The sequence below is a fragment of the Podarcis pityusensis genome, assembly GCF_964106645.2.
Source record: "Podarcis pityusensis genome assembly, chromosome: 3".
Taxonomy (NCBI): domain Eukaryota; kingdom Metazoa; phylum Chordata; class Lepidosauria; order Squamata; family Lacertidae; genus Podarcis; species Podarcis pityusensis.
In genome coordinates this window covers 83,641,592-83,667,133 of record NC_138026.1, presented here as the reverse complement: position 1 = coordinate 83,667,133, position 25,542 = coordinate 83,641,592, and the positions used below count along the sequence as shown (strand labels likewise).

The 25,542-nt window shown below is 45.0% G+C and overlaps 1 protein-coding gene across 6 annotated transcripts in view; it reads right to left on the bottom strand.

Annotated features, from left to right (window-relative positions):
* The window catches only part of TJAP1 (tight junction associated protein 1), a 47,813-nt gene extending 22,271 nt beyond the window's left edge, over positions 1-25,542 (bottom strand). The window contains exons 1-5 of one of the 6 annotated variants that reach the window (XM_081000187.1): positions 24,822-25,542; positions 23,145-23,948; positions 21,777-21,865; positions 20,964-21,171; positions 4,447-4,537 (exon numbers count right to left, since the gene is read on the bottom strand). The gene's annotated coding sequence lies outside the window, so the exon portion shown is untranslated. Of the gene's footprint in view, positions 1-4,442; positions 4,538-20,963; positions 21,172-21,776; positions 21,866-23,144; positions 23,949-24,821 lie in introns of all 6 variants that reach the window. The other 5 variants (XM_081000188.1, XM_081000189.1, XM_081000190.1 and 2 more) reach the window with 5 other exon arrangements.

Sequence of the window (25,542 nt, the reverse complement as noted above, 5' to 3'; positions counted from 1 at the left end):
TAAATAGGTCCCACTCAGTACCTGGATTTACCAAGCAGTTGGGACAGTGAAAGGGACGCGGGTGGCGCTGTGGGTAAAACCTCAGCGCCTAGGGCTTGCCGATCGTATGGTCGGCGGTTCGAATCCCCGCGGCGGGGTGCGCTCCCGTCGTTCGGTCCCAGCGCCTGCCAACCTAGCAGTTCGAAAGCACCCCCGGGTGCAAGTAGATAAATAGGGACCGCTTACCAGCGGGAAGGTAAACGGCGTTCCGTGTGCTGTGCTGGCTTGCCAGATGCAGCTTGTCACGCTGGCCACGTGACCCGGAAGTGTCTGCGGACAGCGCTGGCTCCCAGCCTATAGAGTGAGATGAGCGCACAACCCTAGAGTCTGGCAAGACTGGCCCGTACGGGCAGGGGTACCTTTACCTTTTACCTTGGGACAGTGAAGTGGCTAGGGATGGCTTAAACACAGCGCTGAAAAACTTGCAATGATCATAAAATACATCAAGAGCTCACAAGTCTACTCTGTGGTGGAGTGAGGGCAGTGGAGCTTCTCCAAATGGTATTCCAAACATGGGCTAAGTTGCTATGCACCTTGGCAAGAAGGTTGCCTGCATGCCTCCCACTTAAACATCACCATTGTTGCAGTTCAATCAATGAACATGCCCAGCATGCGGTCTGGTTCTTTTTCGTTACGATTTTTCAATAGCTGTGGCCTGTGAATGAGAGTAAGGCACCTGCTGGGGTGTTGACTATCATCTGTGTACTCAATCTTGTCCATTATGGCTTATAAAAGCTAGAAGAGGAGTTCACCTACAAGTTCAGAGGTTGTCTTGAATATTGAATCAGATGGTTGTAAGGCTTAAAAAGGCCTTCCCTCCACCCCAAGGACTGCAACAACTATCAGGAAGTCACATGCATCCCTTTCCCGGGCAAAGTGCTCAACCAGCTGATGGATGCCCAACTCTAGACACTTCTGGATGGGACTTACTAGCTAGGTCAATTTCAGCCCCACTTACAGCAAAGAAACTGCCTTGATCACCCTGCTGGATGACCTGTGATGAGAAAAAGACAGGGAATGCAACTCTGAAATTTTCCTGAATATCTCAGTGGTTTTCAAAACCATCTGTTGTGGTATCCTTATGGACAGAGATGTCAACTGAAGGATGGGGACACTGCCTTGTTGGTGGTCCTGTTCCTATTTGGAGGGTCAGATTACAGAAAGGTGGTCCTGGAGGACTATTGCTTAGTCCCATGGTTGGAGTGGTATCTTACCCCCATGCGCTTTAACATTTAGATGAAAACACGGGTCATTTGGAGATGGAGTGTGGTGTCGCCAATACAGTGGCATATTGCTTGATTTCTCCTTTTCATCTGGTTCAGGAAAGGCAGTAGAGATTCTGAATTGGGGTCTGAGATCAGTGACGGACTGGATGAGGGCTAACAAAACAAAGTTCAACGCTAACAGAATGGGGGAGGGCATTCTACTAAGTTCTACTCAGAGCAAACTCATTGAAATTAATGAACATGGCTAAGCTAGGCCTATTCATTTCAATGGGTGAACTGTGAATAAAACTTAGTTGAATAGCACCCAAAGTGCCTTTTGAGCCTTCATAGAAACACAAGTTAATTCAAAATAAACTACTAGGTTGATAACTAGGACCAGCTTTAGAGGCTGATTCACACTCTTTGGGGGGGGAATTTTTTACTCACTATAGGCCCATTTCTGAACACAATTTTACATTGTGGGCACTTAGCTTTCAAGCCTTTGATGCCTTAGGCTCCAGCCACCTCAAGGATAGTCCCCCCCCCCCATATGTCCATGTGTTAAAATTTTTGTCAGAGGTCCTTCATTGGATGCTCCTGTCTTCTGAAATTAGGTGGGTGACTACCACAGAGAGAGCCATTTTGGTTATAGCAGCCTGGTTTTGCTTTTTTTTGTTTTTTTAATAATATTTATTGAGATTTCAAAAGAAAACAAAAAAAAAAATACAAAAATTACACAAAGACAAAAAATAGGAAATACAAAAACTTACACACAATAAGAAAAAGATACAAAAGTAAAAAAAAATAAAAATATGAAAAAGTAAGAAATACAGAAGAAAAATAATAATAGAGAAGAAAAAACATTAGACCTCCTCCTCCTCCCTTCCTTTGTATTCTAGTTATTAATTATCCCAGCAAATCCTTTCCATTTTTCTATTATATAATAGATCTTACAATTTAAAATTTAAATCTTAATTATACCAACTTCTTATATTCATAATGTTCTTTCATGATCCTTCTATTATAAAATAAACTTTAAAATTTAAAACTTAGATCTTGACTTTACCCACTTCTTATATTCCTAATGTTCTTTCATAATTCTTTATACATTTTTGCTAAAGCCAGGTAAATTCTTCCAACATTTTCCTATCATTCATTTTTCTCTCATTCTATCATTCATCAGCTTTATAAAACATTCTATTAATTAAAAAAACAAAAAAAAAAAACAAAAAAAGAGAAAGAAGCATATAATCAAGTCCAATCTTAATCCAACGTCCCTTCCTCCTGGTTTCGGGATTTGTCAGTCCTTATTCATCAAACTAACCCGGTGACCTTATGTCCGAGGCCCTCAAGTCACTTCCATGGCCCTTCCGCAGCTTTTCTTCATATTTGTGGCTGTAGTCACTTGCTCGTAGTAGCTCCAACTTAATAGTGCTTTTAACCCTTCTCATCAGATCAGATCCTTTTCCCTGTTCATCGCTGCATTCCATGTAGTATTTAAGAGCATACTTCAAGGGCCCCCCGAATTTGAGGACCCCCACATTTCCAAACATATCGCAGCCTGTTACTGAATTTAAAAAGTCCAAATATCCCAACATAGGGGGGTCAATCCAGCCCCCCATTTCCAAACCACACCGAACTTTCCCTTCCCATATCTGATTTTTCCCAAATTCCATTATCAAGTCCGAAGGATCAAGCTCCTGTTGAGACTGTTCTGTCAGGCCACACTCCTGATTTAATGCCACAAACCCCTGTTCTGTCAAAACACACTCCTGGTTTGAATCCTGGATAGACTCCACATCTATTCCCACAGTTTGATCAACGCCTTCCACTGCCAGTCCGAGATTTCCAGTCGACTTGGCCATCTGGTTCACCTTATCATGTAGTTCTTCCAGTAGAATATTTGTTTCTTTGAGCAGGCAAACCACAACTTCTGAAAACATTGTTGCACTCTCCCACGGTTCTTTGTAACAACTGTCAAGTCCTTGGCATTTAGTTACAGTTTCTAAAGCTCCCCCTAGGGGGAAGACTTATATTTGTTTCTGATACATTTCCATGTTACTTAAAATCCTTTATCCTTATATATTCGTTTAAAATGCGAAAGGCAACAATAGAGTCACAAAAGTTCTCTTCTTTTAACCATCTGACACACACAGATACCTTGATTTGTTCACGTCAGTCCTGACTTCCCCGCTCCAGGATCAGGACGAAAATAACTTCCTTTTACTGCTTCAAATAGTCCAAAAAAAATATTCCCAATTTAAAATGTTGGATTCCACTCTTTTGAGAGCAATTTTCAAAGCTCTAGTACAATTTGACTTTGCTTTGTTATATTTACAAAAGAACGGAAGGGTGACTTCCTGTTTAGTCCTTACCGCTCCGTACCAAATTCAATCAATTTTTCTTTCTTTTTTTTTATAGTCCAATTCTGCCCTTTTCACTAATCTTCCTTTAGTATCCCAATTTGTCCAAATTCTGGGTACTCATGGATATTTGTTTTAAAGTCCGAATTGTCCAGGAAAAAAGGCAGCGCTCTCCGGCAACAGCTACGCGGCTTCACTCCACAAAAGAAGCAGACGACTCACAGCACAGCGCCTTCACTTCCCCGCTCTGTTCCGGAGCCCGTTGCCGGGTTCCTTTGCAGACCGGGGGGGGCGCAAACAGTGCCCGCCGAGTCCCAGGGTCACAGGCTTCACCCGCCTGTGGTTTGAAGGGTCCCCGCTGCGCCGAAGCAGTTTTAGACCCGATTTCTGTGGAGCGATCTCCCTCTGGGTTAGAGGGATTCCGCCATTGCCGTTGGCGCCACCTCCGGAAGTCCTTATAGCAGCCTGGTTTTGAAACCTTTTCCCCTAGAGAGACTCGTGTGGTTCTTGTGTTGTTTTGATACCAGGCAAAAGCCTTTTTATTTCCTGTGCATTTTTAAAACCGAGGATAATATCCAACCAAGAGCCCGGTCCATGTGAATGGCATTTTGTCATCCTTGCCTCATCTACAAGAGACATTGTCTGCTACAGTAGAACATGCACTGATTCCCACACGCTTCTCCTGTGTCCTGCTGGGTTCTAGAGTACAACATACACGTCCCCTGCTCAGCTCCCTTCCTCCCGCCCATCACACATGACAAAATACCCAGGGTACCACTGCACAACCCCCTGCAGACATTCCCCACATAGGCCTCTCATAAAATAAGGGACTTACAGACCCAAAGTGATGTCCTGTCCAAACATGTTCGTCCTCCCGGCTCTGAGTCTGCGGTATCCACACCACATCCAACAGCATCTGGGCAACGGCTTCTGAAACCGGAGAAAGGGAACTTTGTGAGAGTTACCAATCAGTAGGAGCAAAACAACAGTACAGGCAAGAACACGGTCAGCACTGGACACAGAGTATTCTAACTAGGTTTTCAATGAGTATCACAGAACCTGAGCATCAGGCCACAATTCCACAGCATACTGGAAAGGCCTTTAAAACTATCCCCCTTTTAAAAAAAAGAAAAAAGGACAGGAATATTCAACTGCTTGATGTACTTATTGAACAGGCATTTATTCTGGAGTAGAAGATTGCCATGAATTATGCAGATACGTTCATTATTCCACCTCAGTCACAACAGCCCAACCTAATTTGCTGTGAAACAGAGGAGAGATCCTCTGTGTGGGGTGTCCCTCACTTGGCCACAGAGAGGCTTGGGTGCTGTTAAGAGCTCAGTGAGCAGCAAGTCAATACAATCTGCAATTCGGTATTCCATCCGGTTTTGAGAAGTAATCTTATCTAAGGACAACTAGAGTAACTGGAGAATAGCAGCTCCCTGAGAGAAACAGGTTTTTAAAAGTTTAAAGCCACAGCCAAGTGACAGCAATGGACAGTTTACAGTTAGCTTTATAATGGTAAAAAGAAAAAGTAGCTTGGTTTTAAAAAGCTTGGTCTCTATTACTTATAAGGAAGCCACATTCATGGGAATCTAAGAAACCTCAACACTTTTAAGTTATGTTATTTTCTGGATTAGTCGTATCGTAAGATGCATTTAAGTCATGCTATCAGGGATCACGTGAAGTAGTCAATCTCCCACAGCTTTCCCCCTTCTAGTTCACTAGCACAGTCACAGCTTACCCATGTTAAGGCTTAAAAAGCAACATCAATTCCACAAAATTAGTTCTCATATTTATGCCAAAACACCAATGGAATTTAACTACAAATTGGATTTAGTTCAGAGTCAACTCGCAGGCCTTGTTCGCGCATCATTGTTTGATAACATTGTTTTGAGAAAATTAATGCAGCCTTCAGAAGATTTGGCTAAGAAAACTTGGCATTAAAAAGAATGGAGGAAGAAACTATAAAAAACAAACCACATTCCCCAAACTGCCCACTTTTCTCTTCTGTTCAAAACACACATACATGCACTTCCATTCTTAACCAAACTCATCAATTATTCCATGAACTGCGGATTATTGTCTTCCATTTGTTAACCACCTTCTATCCTAAGCCTTTCATAAAATTTATCAACAACACACAATCACTGTTCCCAATACCACTCAGCTGCCACCAAAACACAAGCAGATTCATTACGTTGCTGCACAGCTGCGGAGAAAAAAACAGGTTACAACAGGAAGCTGAAGATTTAGATAACCAGGTTTCCAAAGAAGCAGGGAGCAGTTTTTGCTGTTGGTTTTTCTGAGAGCTTTAATTATGGCCAGTTCAGAGCGCAAAAGCTCAATTTCCTCACCTTTCCAATACTGTACTAATTTCATAATACAAATGTTACGGCTGAGCATGCCTAACAATTTTCACACCACTGGAAAATGAGATGAATCAGCTTAACTGATTCCTGAGTCCTTAAAGGACCGAGGTTGAAGATTCAACCCCTAAGCATTATTCTGGTACAGGGTTGTCATTCCTGCCTTCAGCAGTCAGTATTCTGTACTGCAGCAAAGTTATTTCTACAAATCTAAAGAAACTGAACCTTCATTATTTTGTACATTATTTTGTTTCCTAGAACCAGTGAAGAGGGACTCTGTCAAAAACTTTGACAAGCTAAGTAAACGTTGGGACAGTCAACAAATGGCATGCAATTGTATGCTACTTTCCCCTGGCTTTTCTATTTATTCAATGAAACACAGACTTTGAGGCTGTTGTTGGGAGTGGAATACAAGCTTTTAACTCTTCCCAGGGTAGACAAATGGCAGGGAAAAAATGTTGCTTTCCTACGGTGGGGCAGAGGGCTGGGGAGGAAGTTGCATGGTCCTGATGATGGTTTCCAGTTACTTTTCCGTGGAGAAGAGATAAAAAGTCAGGGGAATGAAACACACAACTGAATTTAATTTAGTCCGGCACTACATCAATAGTTTGTGCCTTGTTAAATGACTGCAGTGAAGCAAATCTGTCCAGGAGAGGGAGCTTTAGCTCTAGCCAGAGAACGGTAGTGTCGTCACGGGGATTCTCACAAACTTATATATATTTTTATTACATGAATCCTTCGTCTCTCTTTTATTTATAAGCCTGCTTAAAATAGTCTGCTGCCCCATCGGCTCCTTCCACTGTCAATCACCACAAACAAGTAGAGTGGGGAGGAGGCTAGAGAACACACAAGTACCACATTCTACTTATGAGTGGCTACTAGCCGCAATGGATACGTTCTGCCTCCACTGAACAAGATCATATGACTCTGAACGCTGTTTTCTGGGACTCACAAATGGCGAGAGTGCTGCCGCATGCCAGTCCTGCTTGCAGGCTTCCCACAGGCAACTGGCTGGCCACTGCGAGAACAGGATGCCGGACTAGATGGGCCTTGATCCAGAAAGACTTATTATGTTCTTACATGGGACAAGCCAGAACGAGTCGAGGTTGCACTGCAGAAGACAAACCTGGCTTTTCAACCCTAAAAGTCTTGTCTACAACCCTTACAATTCCAGACCACTCCACTCCTAGGAGCATCCTGCACACAGCTCTGAACGAAGAACATGACAGAGCTTCAGAATAAAAATCTGTAAGTGCACCTTGCACTATATTGAGTAATGGCTATGTAGCAAGTCTCCGTATCCTCACATAACCCTACTATTAAAGCTCAAAAACTCACAAATTGCAATGTGAACATTAAAGGTAAAGGGACCCCTGACTGTTAGGTCCAGTTGCAGATGACTCTGGGGTTGCGGCACTCATCTCGCTTTACTGGCCGAGGGAGGCAGCATACACCTTCCGGGTCATGTGGCCAGCATGACTAAGCCGCTTCTGGTGAACCAGAGCAGCGCACGGAAACGCCGTTTACCTTCTCGTCGGAGTGATACCTATTTATCTACTTGCACTTTGACGTGCTTTCGAACTGCTAGGTTGGCGGGAACAGGGACCGAGCAACAGGAGCTCACCCCGTCATGGGGATTTGAACCGCCGACCTTATGATTGGCAAGCCCTAGGCTCTGTGGTTTAGACCACAGAGCCACCCGCTCTAAAAGAAAGTATTACTTGCGGTCTCTGTTGAGATCCACCACCATAAGCTCCTGCCAATGGGAACAGGTGAGCTCTTCTGACCTTATGCTATTAACAAACCATTATGTGCACTTTTAAAATATGTATACCCTTTGGGTATATGGGATGTGTCCAGGGAGGTCAAAGAGATTGGGAGAATAAAGGAAGAAAATAATTGGTAGTGCTTTTGCGGATCAAGGAAACCTCTGACCACAAGGACTTTTCTAAGCAGCAGTTTTTCACACATCAGGCAAAGTATTGTAGCTCGCAGCTGGGAATATGGGAAGCACCCACTGAAAAGCAGTTTCCATGAAACTCTTTCCCCCACAGTTCAAAGAACAACACCCCAAAATATGGGCTTTCAATCACAGGCAAGATCTTCAATTATAAAGGTATTAAATCATCTGTACTTGGAGAGAGCACACTCAACCAGGAAGAAAGCATCCTAGTCAACCTTTCCTTCCAGAACAGCCCCACAACCACACTGATGTGAGCTACCTCTGTTGTGTAGACTGGCAAGAACAGGCAGATGCCAAGCACGCCACACATTTGGACCAAAGGTATCCATGGCTGTTCTCCTGAGAGCAGAAGTAGGATGAGTCCCAATCTCCCCTTCAGTTCAAAGGGTACAGTCTGATAGCTCAAGCAACTAATCCAGTCATCAGGGATCCAACCAGTAACATGCAGGAGTGGACCCACCTCAACTGACCTTAACTAGAGTTGAATTGAGCACAAGCTAGTCCATTTGAAGGGAACAGGCAACAGTTATTGTAGGCTTTTAGGTGCTGCTGCTGGTTAAGAAAAAGGTAAAGGACCCCAACAGTTAAGTCCAGTCGCGAATGACTCTGGGGTTGCGGAGCTCATCTCGCTTTACTGGCCAAGGGAGCCGATGTTTGTCTGCAGACAGTTTTTCCAGGTCATGTGGCCAGCATGACTGAGCTGCTTCTGGCGAAACCAGAGAAGCACGGAAACGCTGTTTACCTTCCCGCCAGAGCGGTACCTATTTATCTACTTGCTTTCGAGCTGCTAGGTTGGCAGGAGCTGAGACCGAGCAACAGGAGCTCGCCCCATCGCGGGCTCAGTGGTTTAGACCACAGCGCCACCCGCCCCTAAAGCAGCAGTCTCTCCCTGCTGAGTTCCTCAGTTACCATGGATGTGGATTTTTTTTTTCCACTGTTTAACATAAACTCAACTCTTCTGCTTTCATAAGTACGGCGAAGAAGTCTAAACCTTAAAACACCGTCTGCAAACACAACCCAGGCCCCTCCTACCTGCGTGCCTGCAGGCCACCAGGTGTGGCCAAGAACGGCACAAGCTACGCACTGAACACACCTTTGATGTGGAGCTGAAAGCATGTAGCCGCAGGGCATGAACAGCACGCCGCCTGCCGCCAGGCTGACTCTATGCGCAGGAATGCAGGCTGAAACCACAGGCCAAGAAAGACAAACACACTGCATTCCACGCAAAGCAGAGAACAAAAACAAGCAGCCAAGCCCACGTGGCCTCCGCAGTCCCTCCAACTATGCCAGCTACAGACCTCCACCACTGCCTCAGATGTGAACCCAGACAGAGGAGTACTGGAGCCACTACCAAGTGCACTGAAGCAAACAAAATAGGATGAGAAGGGGAATTCATAAGGATAACTTTCGTGTGTGTGTGTATGTGTGCACGCACGTGCATTTGTTTCTGTAGACTGGGCTAACTGGGGAGCAGCTGGATCCTTCTAGCCAAGAACGGTTTTAAGAAATATGTAAGAAGCTTCTCCCTTCCTCCCTGCCAACCCAGCTTTTGCTCAAAACAGCCAGTATTCAACCATCTAAAAATCTCGGTTTAACAGAAGGAAGCTGAAAGAAACTGCTAAACTACCTTTAATGTTTGGTTTAACACAACTCCCTTTTTCAAAGCCGGTTACCATCCTCCTCCTTCCCCCCCCCCCCAAGCAGGGTATTTCTCTCTCTCTCTTCTACACCTCAACACCCTTTCACACAAATACATTACCAAAAGTCAGCAAAGGCAGATATGATTTCTGCTCTACTGAACTCTTCCTCTCAGAGCCACCTGCCACAACAGGAAGCCTCAGAAATCAAGGCAAAGGTCTCAGATGCCTGGTAAACATGGAGGGGACCCTGCTCTTAAAGCCGCCCACACAGGGTGGAGCTACATACACGCTATGCACCCACAAAGTCTTCAGAGGCAGAAGTGTTCTCTAATCCTGCTTCTCCTTTGCAAAGGCAACAATGAATTCTGAGAATCCAACCTATTAAACTTCTCCATACTGAGAAGCTCTGATTCTGTTTCAGCTATAAGACCACCTTGGCTATGTTATGGCTTAGTGTCAATTGCCCACGTGCAAAGCAGAATACAGTACTACAACTTTTACCTCCCTACAGTGCTGTTGTGAAGACAAGCAAAGCCAATTCCACTCCACTTATGCGCTGACATGAGTGACGTCGTACAGTAACAGTGGACAATATGAACAGGTAACCTTATGTCTCCATCAAAATCAAACAGTTGCCAGTTTTTGTCAAGTACAAGCAGCTGTCCGTGGTGTGCACTATGTAGGACTAATATGAATGGATTGTGCTAATAATATACAATTAAAGGACATTACTAAAATAGGAGACGGTTTACCTCAAAAAGAGCTGTTGCCAGCTTCCCAGACAAGCCTAGATCAAGCTGAAGGGCACTGCCTTCCCTCTTAATTGTCTCACACAAATGTTCTGCTTTCAAGTTTGCTTTTGGAAACTAAAAGTGTGAATCACATTCTCTCTCCAAAAACACTGAACTTAAATCCAGGACTGCCTTGAGATGGTCCAAGACAATTTCTGCCCCACTCCCCTTACAGGTAGAAGCTTGTTAGAACCCCAGACCAAGTGTTATTGCAAGGCAAAGACAAACAGCTCACGCCTTGTTTGTTCCATTTTATAGCACAATCGGTTTTGTTTTGCTTTTTTAGCAACTGCTCTTCAACAATCCAGGGGTGGTTTGGCTTCATGTGAACGATCAAGGAATACAGGGAGCACCTGGAAAGTTGTGGAAGGTTTGCTACCATGGTTTTAATTAAAAGGGGGAGGGGACGCGGCCTACAAAAATGAAAATGGGCAGGGAAAGCGCCAAAAACATAGAGAGGCAATACGAAGTGAAGACCAATGAGGCAGCAGGGTGTGCCACACTCACACTGCAAACTAGAGAAATGCAACAAAAATCCCATTCTCTTCCAAGATACCAAAATACGTTTCCTTGTTTCCAAGCACATGCCCATGAAGAAAAGCCCCTTTAAGCTCCACCAAAAGAAAGGGGGGGAGCCCTTTTACCAGCCACCCCCCCTCTCCAACTGCTCCCAGCTTCCAGGAGTCTCAGCAGTACTGTCTCTCCCAGCATTCAGATAAGCAGGAAACAGCAGGCAGGCAAAGGAGGTGTCTCTGCGCTTACCCAGCTCCCGCCCACGTTTATCCTTTGTATGTTTTACAGCATCTCGGGGCAAAGCCCTCATCCTGCCACTGGTGGGCGGGCAGAGCAGGGGAAAGGGGCCCTTTATAATTGTAGTGTTGCAATCTGCCAGCCTGGCCAGGCAGCCTGTTCCTGCCTGCATATATTAAATACCTTATAACTGATTACACCCCCATGGGGCATGATTAGCAGTCTTCAGAGAACAAAGTCTACTTTCATAGGAATAGGAAGAGACACGTACTGTGAAGTTACTATATACAGCTGGGCAAAGAGAATACGACAAGGAGAATTAAAGTCTTATTTGCATGTCCACCAGCTCTCCCTTGTCCAATCCCTCCCCTCAACACCCCCCCCAAATTATTCACAGTACCTCCATAACATTTCCATGTGATAAGTAGCCAGCAACAAACCAAGAACTATCATGACCAACAATGAATTACCCTCAGTCAGTGAGTGTAGATGCACACAGGTGCTGTGGACAACATGCAATCCCTTGAAATAAGCATATCCAAGGTTCAACATATCGGCCAACATGAGGTTAACTCCTTTCAGGCAGAAAGCTAACACTCTACAACTGGATTTTTAATGGGGTGGGGGTGGGGGGTGAGGGGTGGAAAGAAAATCACTCCCAGCAGCAGCAACAAACACCCAGCAGGAGGAGAGAGAGGGTTAGAAATATCTCTCTCTCACACACACAGTGGAGGGAAAACACTCCATGCTTTATATGTAGGTTGAATTCTACACAAACAAAGTAAGAAGCTTGATTTACTTATTTCGGGAAAGGCACTGCAAGACACAGCTCATGAGATCCTGTTATATTTCAGTACATATTGCTTTACTAAAGTTACTAGCCCCCATGGTTGCTTAGGAACACTAATGGGCTGGGGAGGTGGGACTTTGAATTTATGCCTATCAATCATTTTGTTATATTTGCATACCACTCTTCAGTTGTTTCTTAAGAACAAAACAGTGTCTAGCAGCAAATTGCAGCAAGGCTTCACTCTGAGCAAAAGTAGAGGGCATGCGCTACAGAAATATGCATTGCTCAGGTGAGGTCACTGTGTGGAAGCTGTTGAGATGGTATCTACTCAGAGTTAGTTTATGAGTACTTCCGCATCCAGCCTGATGGAAAGCTTAAGGGGGGCCTCCCAGATATACCAATTATCAGTGGTGGAAACAATATGGGAAGGTGATCTGGACATAAGCACTGAAGAGAACTGTTTAGGGCCCTTAAAGCCCTAGACGGCCTCGGTCCAGTATACCTGAAGGAGCGTCTCCACCTCCATCGTTCTGCCCGGACGCTGAGGTCCAGCGCCGAGGGCCTTCTGGCGGTTCCCTCATTGTGAGAAGCCAAGTTACAGGGAACCAGGCAGAGGGCCTTCTCGGTAGTGGCACCCGCCCTGTGGAACGCCCTCCCACCAGATGTCAAAGAGAAAAATAACTACCAAACTTTTAGAAGACATCTGAAGGCAGCCCTGTTTAGGGAAGCTTTTAATGTTTAATAGATTATTGTATTTTAGGGTTTTGTTGGAAGCCGCCCAGAGTGGCTGGGGAAACCCAGCCAGATAAGCGGAGTATAAATAATAAATTATTATTATTATTATTATTATTATTATTATTACTCAATTTGGACTAAACCTCCTCTCTACCTCTGCCAGAATTCAGGAGGTGTTGCTCAAAGTACTCTTATGGTGACTGTAGACCCCACTTCAATACCTCCACAGTGCTGGAGAGGGTGCCATCAGTGGGCTCCTTTGAACTTGTGTGGTGGGACTGTGCCTAGGTGAAAAGGTTCTGGATACAGGTATTCACTAAGTTTTCAGATACATACAGTTAGCCAACCCATTGTTGATGACCCTGTCATAGCAATGTCATCAGTTTGAGAAATTTAGGTTTTTGCAAAAAGCATATATTTGCCATCACTGAACACAATCAAGCCCTGTAAACCTAGAGCTGTGCTCCTCAGCCTTCCATGGCCTTTTGTTCGTACTATTTTGGCTCTCGGATCAGGGGGGAAAAAGAGACTCTAGCCTGGTTCAGACAACACACTAAGTCAAACCCTGGCTTAGCTGAAGCAGAGTGCTATGCTAAAAGGACCAGGGAGCAGCAAAGTGGATATAAGCTCTTGTGCAGGAAGAAGTATGTTTGTGCAGTTCTGGTAAGCCATAGTTTGGTTTCCAGTGAGATGGGAACAAGGCCTATGTCTAAGTACCTCCACCTCAATATTTTTATGGCTGTGTTTGCATGCAATGCTAACTACAGTTTATAAACCACATTTTATGAACCTGGCCCAGTAGCTTAACCATGGTTTACTAATCATGAACAAACCATCTCACAAACCATGGTTTATTACCGATTTATAAACTTTGGCTTAAGTTAACCATGGCTTAGCATAACATGGGAACCAGGCCATAATTGGGCTTTTTCTTTCCTCCCTATCAATGTCCTTTTGCTTCAGAAAATAAACATAATACGAACATCAATATATTCATCACTCAACTGAGCTAACCGAAGAGACATGGCAACAGATAAAACAACAAGATTTTAAAATGGTCGTTCTCAAGCATAGCTCACTACATACAGGTACCGTATTTTTCGCCCTATAGGAAGCACTTTCCACCCTCCAAAAATGAAGGGGAAATGTGTGTGCGTCCTATGGGGCGAATGCAGGCTTTCACTGAAGCCTGGAGAGCAAGAGGGGTCAGTGCGCACCGACCCCTCTCGCTCTCCAGGCTTCAGAAAGCTATCCGCAAGCCTTGGGAGCCCACGGGAGTTCCCGCCGGGCTCCCAAGGCTTGCGGACAGCAGCCTGCAGCCCAAAACCTGGGGAGCGCAGCGGAGCACACCCCGGGCTTCGGGCAGCTCTCCGCAAGCCTTGGGAGCCCGGCGCGACTTCCCACCGGGCTCCCAAGGCTTGCGAACAGCAGCCTGTTCTGGGGGCTGGGGTCGGGAGAAGCTCGGGCTTCCCCAGCCCCGCACCTGGGGGGGGAAATAATTTTTTTTCTTTATTTCCCCCCCCAAAAAACTAGGTGCGCCCTATGGGCCGGTGCGCCCTATGGGGCGAAAAATACGGTAAATAAAATACTGTTTTACTTACCAAACAGCATGGGAAGTCCATCTGTGATAGGCTGAATTATTAATGTGTCCTAAGGTTAATACCTGGGCACAAGTGACAAAATTGTGGATTTACAACCAGCGTATGTGAAAAGAGAATGAATAAAAAATCAGATAGCTCTGCAAAACGATGCTTTACAGGACCATGTACAAGCCACAGACTTGTACATCCTCTCCTTGCCTCTTGCATGCAGTGTCTATCTCTGCTTCCCATTTAGCACTAACAATCATGTATTGTGATGTCTGAATTGGCAATCTCTGGTTAGAACTTGCCCTCCAAACTGGAATCAGAAACCATAGTTTGAAGTAGGTTTTTAATTCTGATTTAGAGAGGAAGCACAAAGCACAATTTGCTGATGCAGGCGACAAAGCAAACTATGGTTCATGTTCAAACAGGGAATGGAAAAGGAAGTCACTAATGCACAACTAATTTCTGATCCTCCAAATAATCATTTGAATTGTGTGTGTACACAGGGTGTTTTTAATAAACAAATAATACATTCTGCAAAGTACCCCAAACTCTGCAACATGGTTTCCAAAAAAATGGCTAGTTTTTTGTGGGTGCATGTGTGTATTTATGGATCATTTTTATTCTGTTTCTGTAACCAACAATATAGTGGCCTCTTGCCCACTTACTCAACTGCAGAATGAAAAAAGACAGAATATTAAAGAGGTTTCATGTGATCTCACCCAACATTTCATCCCACAGAAATTATGGAGCTATTCTAATATCAGACCGGCATCCATAGTGCAAGTCAAAGCTGTTCTAGACATGATGCTTTTGCTACTCAGAAATGCCTTCTAAGATGGTCTGAAAACACCAGCTAGTGCAGAACACTGTTGCTAGGTTGTTGCCTGGAGCATCTATGCAGGATTATGCTAGTGGTGTGGCCTGCACTGGCTCCCTGTAAATTTCTGGCTCCAATTTAAGGTGTCAATGCTGAGAAACAAAGCCCAAAATAAGCCCAGAATCAAAATACCTGTTTCCATTTACAAGCTGACCTGAGATCAGCAGAAGAGGCTTTCTTCCTTGTTTCAGTGGGGATAAAACACTGTATAGTGACAGGGGATAGGGTGCCACTACAGAGAAGACCCTAATTAAGGAATTCCCTGACACAGAGGTGCAGTTAGCCTCTACACTGATGGGTTTCTGGTGCCAAGTAAAACACACTTGTTTACCCAGGCTTTTGTTGGCAGTGATTAGACTCTCCAAGGTTTGGGAATTTGAGGAGTATTATGTCTGCTGCTGAATTTTTATCTGTAATTGCTGCTACTCTTTGTCCTGAAGTCTATCATTTATAATTTAGGGGATTCATTTGAGTAAAGGACAGTTTAGAAGAGCAATTAAAAAATAAAAACTGCACAGGTCATGAGAAAAGAGAACTGGACAGAAGGAAGACCTAAGAGTTACACAGAAATATCTTTAGGATATTAGGCACAAAGTCCCCTTCCCAATAACAGGAAAGGGTGGCCATTCTGTATGAGCACAAAGCAGTCCCAACGAAACATCCCTACTGCCAAGCTACTCTCTTCCTCAGCATGTTAACATTTACCTGCACTTTTGCCATGCTACAGAAAAAAGCTTGATGGCATACTGGTTACATTTAGTGACTAATCTCCCCATGATGCGGGGCAACCATCGATCAGGCATTCCAGCTCTGTTCATAAGCAAGAAGTATGTCAGCACATAGCTACTCTAACAGCCCAGAACACCATTACTCACTGCCCTCTACTACGCAAATCCCCACCCTCATTCCCTGAACTAATAGCCTTTTGGTGCAGAGAAACACTTCTGCTATTTCACTCCCCCCCCCCCATTACCAGCATTGACAACCAGGGCAGTAGGCCCTAATTTAGCTCAGCAGAGGCCCTCTACAAACTGCTAATCCCAGTGTGCAGCTGTTTCTCAAATGCACTGGCACGAGCAAACCGTAAACGATTTATGGCGCGTGGCAGGAAGACGGCTGGCTCCTTGCATGGGCGGAGTTTCGGTATAAGATCGTGTTTGGACTAATGTTTATATTACAGGCTGTCAATCCAATACTAAATACTACATGGCAATACGTTCTCCACACCCAGCCGGGGCGCTGACTACGCTAAATCCTATCAGAGCTATTTCTGAAGCTACAAGTTGGGAGCTGGAAGGTTTGATCCTTGTAAATATACCCTTTAGAAGTTTTAGAATCTTACAAAGAACTTGGCTTACTGTACTTTCAAGGGTTCCCAGTTGGCATGAGACCATTGCTTATTCATAGGTAGCCTCACGATGCACAGACATCATTAAATGCCCATCCCAATCTTAATAGTCAAATTTTTCAGCTGATCTAGAGAGAACACAGAAGTAACTCTTCCCTTGTAGACTTTCTACAAACTCAGAAAAATGCCTTTTGTTTCTTTGGAACGGTGTTTCAGTCTCTGAGGACACCGTGCTGCTCTCCTTAAAATCACTACTCTTCAATGAAATGAAAATTCCAACAGGCAGTTGCTCAATTAAAATTTATCAGTTAAGTTTGATACTATTTCCTAAAGGCCTCAAACACAATGGTTTCTCTACACTTTAAGTATTAAGTGAGCATAGCAAAGCTTAAAAAAAGGCTGTAGTTCCACCAGTTACTGCTGTTGTGGATGATTTTCAGATTAAAATTTCCTAAGGACCCAGACAGTCTTTGTCTCAGCAACAAAGATGATCAGACTACATTTATTTACTTATTTATGAGTTATAGGCTCTGAAGAACTAAGCAATGATGTGCAATGTTGCTTGTGGTGCTTATTCCCAGCCTTCCACACCGGGGGGGGGGGGCAAATGCTGGGTTTGGAATGGAGAACAATGCAGAAATTTACATTGGGACACAATCCTCCTCTCCTCAGGCGAGAGAAAAGGGAGTTTCCTTTCAGCTTCCCACAAAAGAGCAGAAAGGAGAGGAGTTTACTAAATTCCCTCTTCATATACTTTATATATAGGTAACTGTGAAATGACCCCCATTTGCCACCAAGAATATACTCTTCTCGAAGAATATAGTCTTCTTCTCCAGTGAAAGGGAAGGGGTATTGGATCCTTTCCTGTTAGGATTCTTAGTGAATTAGGCCCCTCCACAGAGGTGAAGGCTCTCTTAGAACGGGGATCTGACCATAACAAGGAAATGGTGGTAAGATCCCACAACTTCAAATCAACCTCCTCCTGCCCCAGAGACACATCTAAGCATTTCTCAGGGCTGGAATGTACCGTATTTTTCGCTCTATAGGACGCACTTTTTCCCCTCCAAAAATGAAGGGGAAATGTGTGTGCGTCCTATGGAGCGAATGCAGGCTTTCCCGGGCTTTTTGCAGCTCCGCGCCACCCTCCAGACACCCGCGCGAAGCCGCGCGGGGCTCCGGAGGGTGGCGCGGAGCTGCCTGCGCCCCAGGGCTTCCTGCAGCTCCGCGCCACCCTCCCGATCCCGGCGCGAAGCTGCGCGGGGCTCCGGAGGGTGGCGCGGAGCTGCCTGCGCCCCAGGGCTTTTTGCAGCTCCGCGCCACCCTCCAGACCCCCGCGCGAAGCCGCGCGGGGCTCCGGAGGGTGGCGCAGAGCTGCCTGCGCCCCAGGGCTTTTTGCAGCTCCGCGCCACCCTCCCGACCCCCGCGCGAAGCTGCGCGGGGCTCCAGAGGGTAGCGCGGAGCTGCCTGAGCTCCAGGGCTTTTTGCAGCTCCGCGCCATCCTCCAGACCCCCGCGCGAAGCCGTGCGGGGCTCCGGAGGGTGGCGCGGAGCTGCCTGCGCTCCAGGGCTTTTTGCAGCTCCGCGCCATCCTCCAGACCCCCGCGCGAAGCCGCACGGGGCTCCGGAGGGTGGCGCGGAGCTGCCTGCGCCCCAGGGCTTTTTGCAGCTCCGCGCCATCCTCCAGACCCCCACGCGAAGCTGCGCGGGGCTCGGGAGGGTGGCGCGGAGCTGCCTGCATTCCGAAGCCTGGTGCGCACTGAAGAGCGCGTCCGGGCTTCGCGCACCTCTCCACAAGCCTGGGGAGACCGGCTCGGTTCCCTAGGCTTGCGGATAGCAGGCTGTTCTGGGGGCTGGGGTCGGGGGAAGCTCGGGCTTCCCCCGCGCCTGCCCCGTGCCTGGGGAGGGAATTTTTTTTCTTTATTCCCCCCCCCCCCAAAAAAATAGGTACCTTGAACGCACCTTGTTTTAGAGGGAGAGAACAAGAAAAAAAATTTTTTCCCTGTTCTCCCCCTCCTATGATCCGGTGCGTCCTATGGTCCGGTGCGTCCAATGGTGCGAAAAATACGGTATATATCAATAGATACACATTCCAACACAAGACTGAAAAGTGTTCAATATCAATAAAAGGAAAATGTGTAGAAATTCTACAGCTGCCACCATGCACTAGCCAAAGTAAAAATACTGTATACCTATTTTAAAACAAATGCTAAATGTCTTAACAGTACAAACTGTGTTCTGGTTTTATAGTGGGTATTTTTAAATGATGCGTTTCCGGATCAAGGTACTTGAGTATTTCAACAACTTGTTATTTCTAAAGATTGTAGTTACCAACTCTTTACAAACAAATATATAATTACAAATAAATCCAAATTTTGTTGTTGTTGGCATCCGTCTGTCTTGAGACGATGGACTATGCCTCCAGAGGTAAAGTCAAATCATTGCAGAATCACAGCAGCTGCTGTGGCTACAGAGACTGGTAACTTGTAACTGCTGCCTCCCACGTTGGTTTTATTGCATTAGCAGCACCAAAGTGACTGCTCTTTGAGGCACAAGCCTTGGCAGCGTGTATAGAGGTCCTGGGTTGCCCAGATGAAAAGAACCCCCTCACAGCCTCACTGACGTGGTCCAAAGGAAAGCAGAGCAATATGTTTAGCACCAGTTTGGCTGCAGGAGTTGCCAAAAGGAGAACAATGTGCCATCCAACACTTAGGAACTCCACTCCGAATTTGTACAGGGTTTACTCCTTAGCCTTTTTTCCTCCCAAAGGTGTCCTGCAAAGCAGCAGGTAAATATGTAAATGTGTGTGCAAACTCTTTTGACCTTTTAAGAAACAGACTGCTATTTTGAATAATCATGAACAGACCGGTTTAAAATTATGTGCCCTTTAAGTTGCAACAACTTAAAAATCCATGTCCTGGAAATCACTGCGATCACCACGTTTGAAGGCATATTAATGAACAAGTATTACATGCTTTCATTAGAAGGATGAAGGCTGCAAGCCTAACCATGTCTACTTAAAGGTGAAAAGAAGGAAATAAGGAAATAGAGACAAAAACAATAGTGTGATATGAATGCAATTTTAAACCAGTGCTCAAAAGAAGCCCTCTCAAATTACCAAGTGCCACTGAGTACTTGCTGCCTCTTCCTTGAATGAATTTGATTTCAAGCTGATAGCATTTATTTATATAGAACAGAGAAAATTAAGATTCAGGGCAGGGAACTATATCACAAAATAATAATAATTTTTTAAAAAAAAACATAATTCAGGTTCAGGAACAGCCAAAATTAAGGCACAGCTACTGTGTGAACTAGGGATGTAAAACATATATATTGGTTAAATTAAAGGATATGGGGGTGGGGGGAGTAGTTTCTTCTACAAAGCTGTGCTCACTTGAACATTTAAAACAAGCCCAGTGAAAATATATGTTTGATCTAATCCTTTTGAGAAACAAAAGCACATTAAAGAAAGCTTAGAACTGAAACATTAAAACACGCAAGCCAGAACTCCCAATGGCAATTCCTGCAGCAGGTGTCTGTGAATCCAACTTTATAGCTTGGCTATGATAAAGCAGCCTCAGGCATAAGATGTTGACCTTGCTGGAAGCAAAAGTCTGATTCTGTTGATCCCAGGGCATTGAAACAACCATTAACACTGCATTAAGTTACCATCCCAGTTAGTCAAATCAAAGCTCCAACCTGGTGCTGAAGTGAACCAGTCACAGGTCATGTCCCAAGGAAAATGGCTGCTATTCTCTTCAACCTCTTCAAACTGGCTAAACCGAGATGTTTATTTTTTGATCCCCAGACAGATTTATATACTATATACACTAAAGGCTTAACTCTGCTCTTGCATGCACATAATTCCTAACGAAGTTTCACAAGAACTATGCATGGAAGCTTCAAATAATCTAAAATCCTTTTCCAGCTCCAAAATCCCTCTTCTTTTGGCTATACTGCAGTTCTGATTTAACTTGAACCACTAAGTCCTCGACCCTGGAAAAAAATTACTAATATTTATCCACTATTTCCCAGGCCTAAATTAAAAGCACTGTGGGAAAAGGGGATCTAAGGTAGACTATTTTACAAGAGCTATATACCCCCCAAACTCAAACCACTGAAAATGAATTGTGGCAACAACATATACAGTATACAATTATAGACTCTCCCCAATACTTAAAATCTGCAACAGTATCATAAGCATAACCACTTTGTTTACTCTTTCTGGCCAATTTTCCCCAAAGATTTCATTTTCCCTGCATTTCGGGATATGTTGATTACTCTACTTCCATTCAAAAACAATTTTAAGCAAACAATTTGAAAAGGCAGTACAGGAAACAAGGCAGGCACACACACTACTGACTTTAGGGAACTTGCCGGAAACAGTGTGCAAAGTGAGATGCACAGTTTAGCATATCATTCCATATAATATTCAAGTGGGTATACTGTGTGAGAATTGGGAGGGTGCCCCAACAGGACTTAGGTAAGAGTAGGTGATTCCTCCATACCTGGGGAAACTTGGGATACAAAGGCAAACTATTGTTAAAACTTCCTGAAGACCAAAGGCTGACTGTTTAACACATGCTTCCCTCGTACGACAATGGAGACCTGGAAATGGAGGGCCCTCAGTTACCAGGTGGCTTCAATTGAAGAGAATCAGCCAACAGACCAGTTCCACCTTTGACCAGAAGTCTACATGTGGGAGGGAAAGGACACCTGTCCCAAGAAGAAGAAGAAGAAGAAAAAGAAGAGTTTGGATTTGATATCCCACTTTATCACTCCCCTTAAGGAGTCTCAAAGCGGCTAACATTCTCCTTTCCCTTCCTCCCCCACAACAAACACTCTGTGAGGTGAGTGGGGCTGAGAGACTTCAGAGAAGTGTGACTAGCCCAAGGTCACCCAGCAGCTGCATGTGGAGGAGCGGAGACACGAACCTGGTTCACCAGATTACGAGTCTACCGCGCTTAACCACTACACCACACTGGCTCTCTCACGTGGACTTCACTTGCCTACCTCATAGTTCAAGGAACTGTAGTGGATGCAGGCCAACCCCTTCCCTGAGAAAGACACCTATGGATTTCCTGCACAGGCAGGAAACAACGTGAAGTTTTTCCAACAAGTCTTGTACAGGGGTAAAGCAGGGAAATGGCTAGAGTGGGTAAGAAAGGAACCCACTTTGAATCCCTCCAAGAGATCCTTTGAACTGAGAGGGGGCTGATCTTTCTCACATTAAATAGAAATCAGAAGACTCGACACTTAATATGCTTTCTCCAGCAGGCTTTAGAGAACCCATATTAAGAACGTCAGATGGTCCTGCTTACCGGAGTTCCTCCTTTATTAGCTTCTGAATCAATCAGCAGCTCTTCCAACCAGGGACAGCACAAGAGCCAATCCTGAATTATGAGCAGGTCTTCGGTGCATAATGGGTCAAAGACATCAGTATGAATAGGACAAAGGAGGCATGAGATTAAGCTAGAATAGTCTTACAAACTCCTTCCCACAAGGCAGCCGTTTCCCGTATCATTCTGACTAAAGTTCACTATGAGCCTGCGACGTGGAGGGACCAAATTCCACATACTTTTATTCTCCGAGCAGTGATTAAGAAAAAGTGTGTTCAGTGTTCCTGAAGATCAGACACAACTATATCCAAGCCTGGCAGAAGCCTTTAGTGCAAACACAACACTTAGGGCTAGGCAACAGGTATACCCTTAGTTGTGCAACTCGCGCCTCTAAAATATCCAGATTTGTGACACGTTGATTGCCATTGTGTTTACATGCAGTTTACTTTGAACACTAAATAGGCAATTAGGCAAAATTCACATAAAACGGATATGGCATACTAAAATTTTAGATAAAAGAATGGACTTGAAAATAAAGATTGCTATGTATTGGCTTTGTCATTCGGCTTCCTCATAGCTTTCAAGAACTATTTTAATAAGGTGTTTTGAGAAGGTCTTCCTTACAGTGATTACTTAAAGCAGTAATGAGCTCTGTGGCCAGATCCTGGATCAAGCCTACCAGGCCAAATTTGGCAGGGCTCCCCACCTGTCAATCACAGTATCAGGTGACTGGGTGCTTTGAAGTGCCAAAGTCAGGCATCAAAGAATCATATACAGTCAATCCATCAAGTTTCAACTCTACTGCTGAGCCGCTGGTGGGTGGTAGAGTCAATGGCTGCTTTCCCTTGCCAGTACACAATTAGGAGCCTACTTTAAGGCTCTCAATTGTGCACAGGCAGCCACATCACTACCTGTGCCACACCTGATGGCACATATTATGTTAGTTGGACAAGATTTGGGGGAAATAGTCTTGCAGACCAAATTTGAACCCGTCAGACCATGTTTGGTCCAGGGGCTAGAGGTTCCCCACTCCTGATTTGCAAAGTATCAGCTGAAGCCAGTGCTTCCCCCCCCCCTAAAAAATGTTTAGGGGTACTCTCATTTTCCTACTCATATTGAAATACTGCCCCTCAATGAGGCCATACTTAGATTCACAAAATGTTTAGGGGTATGCGTACCCCCAGAAGAAAAGCTGGCTGAAGCTATCTAGGAATTACTCATATAGATTAGACTTCTTTCATAAGAATTTCCTTGCTGAAGCAAACCAACATCAGCCTAATCTAGCATTCTCTAGTAACTAGCCAGGTGCTCTGCAAGCTCATAAGTTAGACATGATGGCCACAAATATACCTTTCAGATGTCTTGCCAGAGGTGGTCTTCATAGTATCCCTGGCTTAGGGAAATCATTTCTTTGACCTAGAAATCCAGTGTCCTCCAAGTGCTGAGTGACTTTCTGTATCATTCGGTAAAAGGGACCTGTGACTTCCACACCATGGTCACTTAGGTCTCTGGGTATACTTTCATGAGGCATTGTAAGACAGGCTTGTTTGTCTCCACTGAGGGTGTATTTGGGTGATGGATTATAGAGGTTCTGCAATTAGCAGGGTTGCTGGCAGGGGAGGGAGAAAGAGGAAGAACACTAACCTTGGAATGTACTGCTTTTTATATCCCACTGCTAGAATGTCTCCTGTCCTCAAGGAAAGGCAATTCAGTGCTTACATTCAACTTCCTATTCTTCTCAAGGCAAGGAAGACTTCTAGGTCAAGCCTTCTCTGGTACAACTCCATCCTAGTTTACCTGTATCTCCTGTATAGTGATGAGGAATGGATACTAATACTAATCCCCTCTAACATACTTTCCCTCACATTATTCTTGAATTTGGTTTGTTTGGGATATTTTCTCATAGCTGAATTGTAAGCGGAAGTGTAACTTTTTTCCTCTTCAAAATGAAGCAGTTGGCAGAGATCTTTCCATTCTAGCATTTAGAACAGTGGATACTAACCTATGGTCCTCTAGATTTTGTTGGCCTCCATCTCCCATTAGGCACAGCTACAATGACCAAGGATTATGTGAGTCATTGGTGCTCACCAACGTTACCTGGATGCCAGGGTTATAACAGCTTCTTGATACAGATTAGTTGAGTAGTTTCCCATCCTTTTGGTGAAAACAAGCAAATTACATTACTTATACAAGTGATCATTTTAACTCCTCTCGCAGATCTTGGTAGACTGTGTTCATTTTGCTTGACAGCCTTGTGGTTCTGTTATACTGCAATCAATTTATTTTTTGGAAAACAGAGATTTCAGCTAAATTTGTGTGTACGTGGACAACACTAATCCATTTCAGAAACCAAATCCATTTCTACTGTATCCACAAATTGTGCATATTTAATTTAATCCTGTTTATATGCCAAGAAAAACCACAAACTCTTATTTATGAGCCCTGCTGGTCCAACTGGCAGACAAAGATGTGTCAGCGCAGATGACACAGTCTAAAGCCACAAATTTCCTCTTTCATTACTTCACTTAAATCTGTATCCACAACAAATGCAATTCTGCAAGACAGATGTGCAGTGCTGAGAGTCACAAACAACTATGGAGAAGCCTCTCACTTGCTCCAGCTTCTCTCAGGTCATGGCCATTCAATACTTTGTCCATTCACTCTTGCCTATCACTGAAATGTCAAATAATATCATCTTTCCCTTTTATTTCACATACTGTATCTTACTACCTTCCTTAGCTAGACTTCTTGTTCACAATCAATCACTTATGCCAGCATCCATGAGACTACACACTGTCAGCTGTTTCTTGTAACCCGTCTTGAGACTCATTAGATTTAAAGGCTGGATATAAATCTTCAAAACAAATAACCATAAATAACAATCAATAACCTAGAATAACTCTCAGTCTGGAGCTGTATTCACTGAAGATTTCCAATTCCTAGAAGTACGGCAGAAACAAGTTTTATCATCACAAATAATGGGAATAAAGATGAAGTTAAATCACACTACGTGAATTTCACTCTCACCTGCTCCAGCAGCTCCTTTTAGTACTATGTACTAATCTCCACTGTTTCCATCCTTTGTCCCTCAGGCAGGCGATTTCTCCTCCAGCAGTAAGTTTCAGTCTTACTTATTTCCCCCTCTGTTGTGCACACAGTGCGGGTAAGAAATCACTGCCCCAAGAATAGATCTGAATCAATTCTTAAATCCGCACCTATTAATATCCATTCTCAATTCCCCCAACTCCTGCTCCAATTGTCCCCCAAAAGCCAGCTCCCCCGTGGCTCACTTATATCAAACTTTCAGTCCCAAGAGAGCCCACCGCTCCGCTTCACCCCCAGACCTAGCCGGCTTGCCTACTCCCTGCAACTCAGCCGCGATCCCGACGGAGGACGCAGGTCAGCCCCGCCCGCCGCTACCTGCTGCTGCTGCTGCCTACGGACGACCCCGCATCAGCCCAGGGCCAAGAGGCGGCTGGCGACCCGGCCCCAACCACGGGCGCCCCGTGGTCCCGCCGAGGGGCTCCGGATCTCAGCAACAGGCTCCCCGCTTCGGATCCGCGCCTCCACCTACCGGGGCCCAACCCCGCGCTCCGGCTTCCCTGGGGGAACCCCCGTAACTTTGAGGCCGGTTCCGAGCCGGTTGGAAAGCGCCCTTTGCCCGCCGCAAAACTTTGCCCCCCGCCCCTCTCAGCCGGGACCCGCGCGCTCGGCTCAGGCCGCCATTTTGCCGCGGGGCATGCCGGGT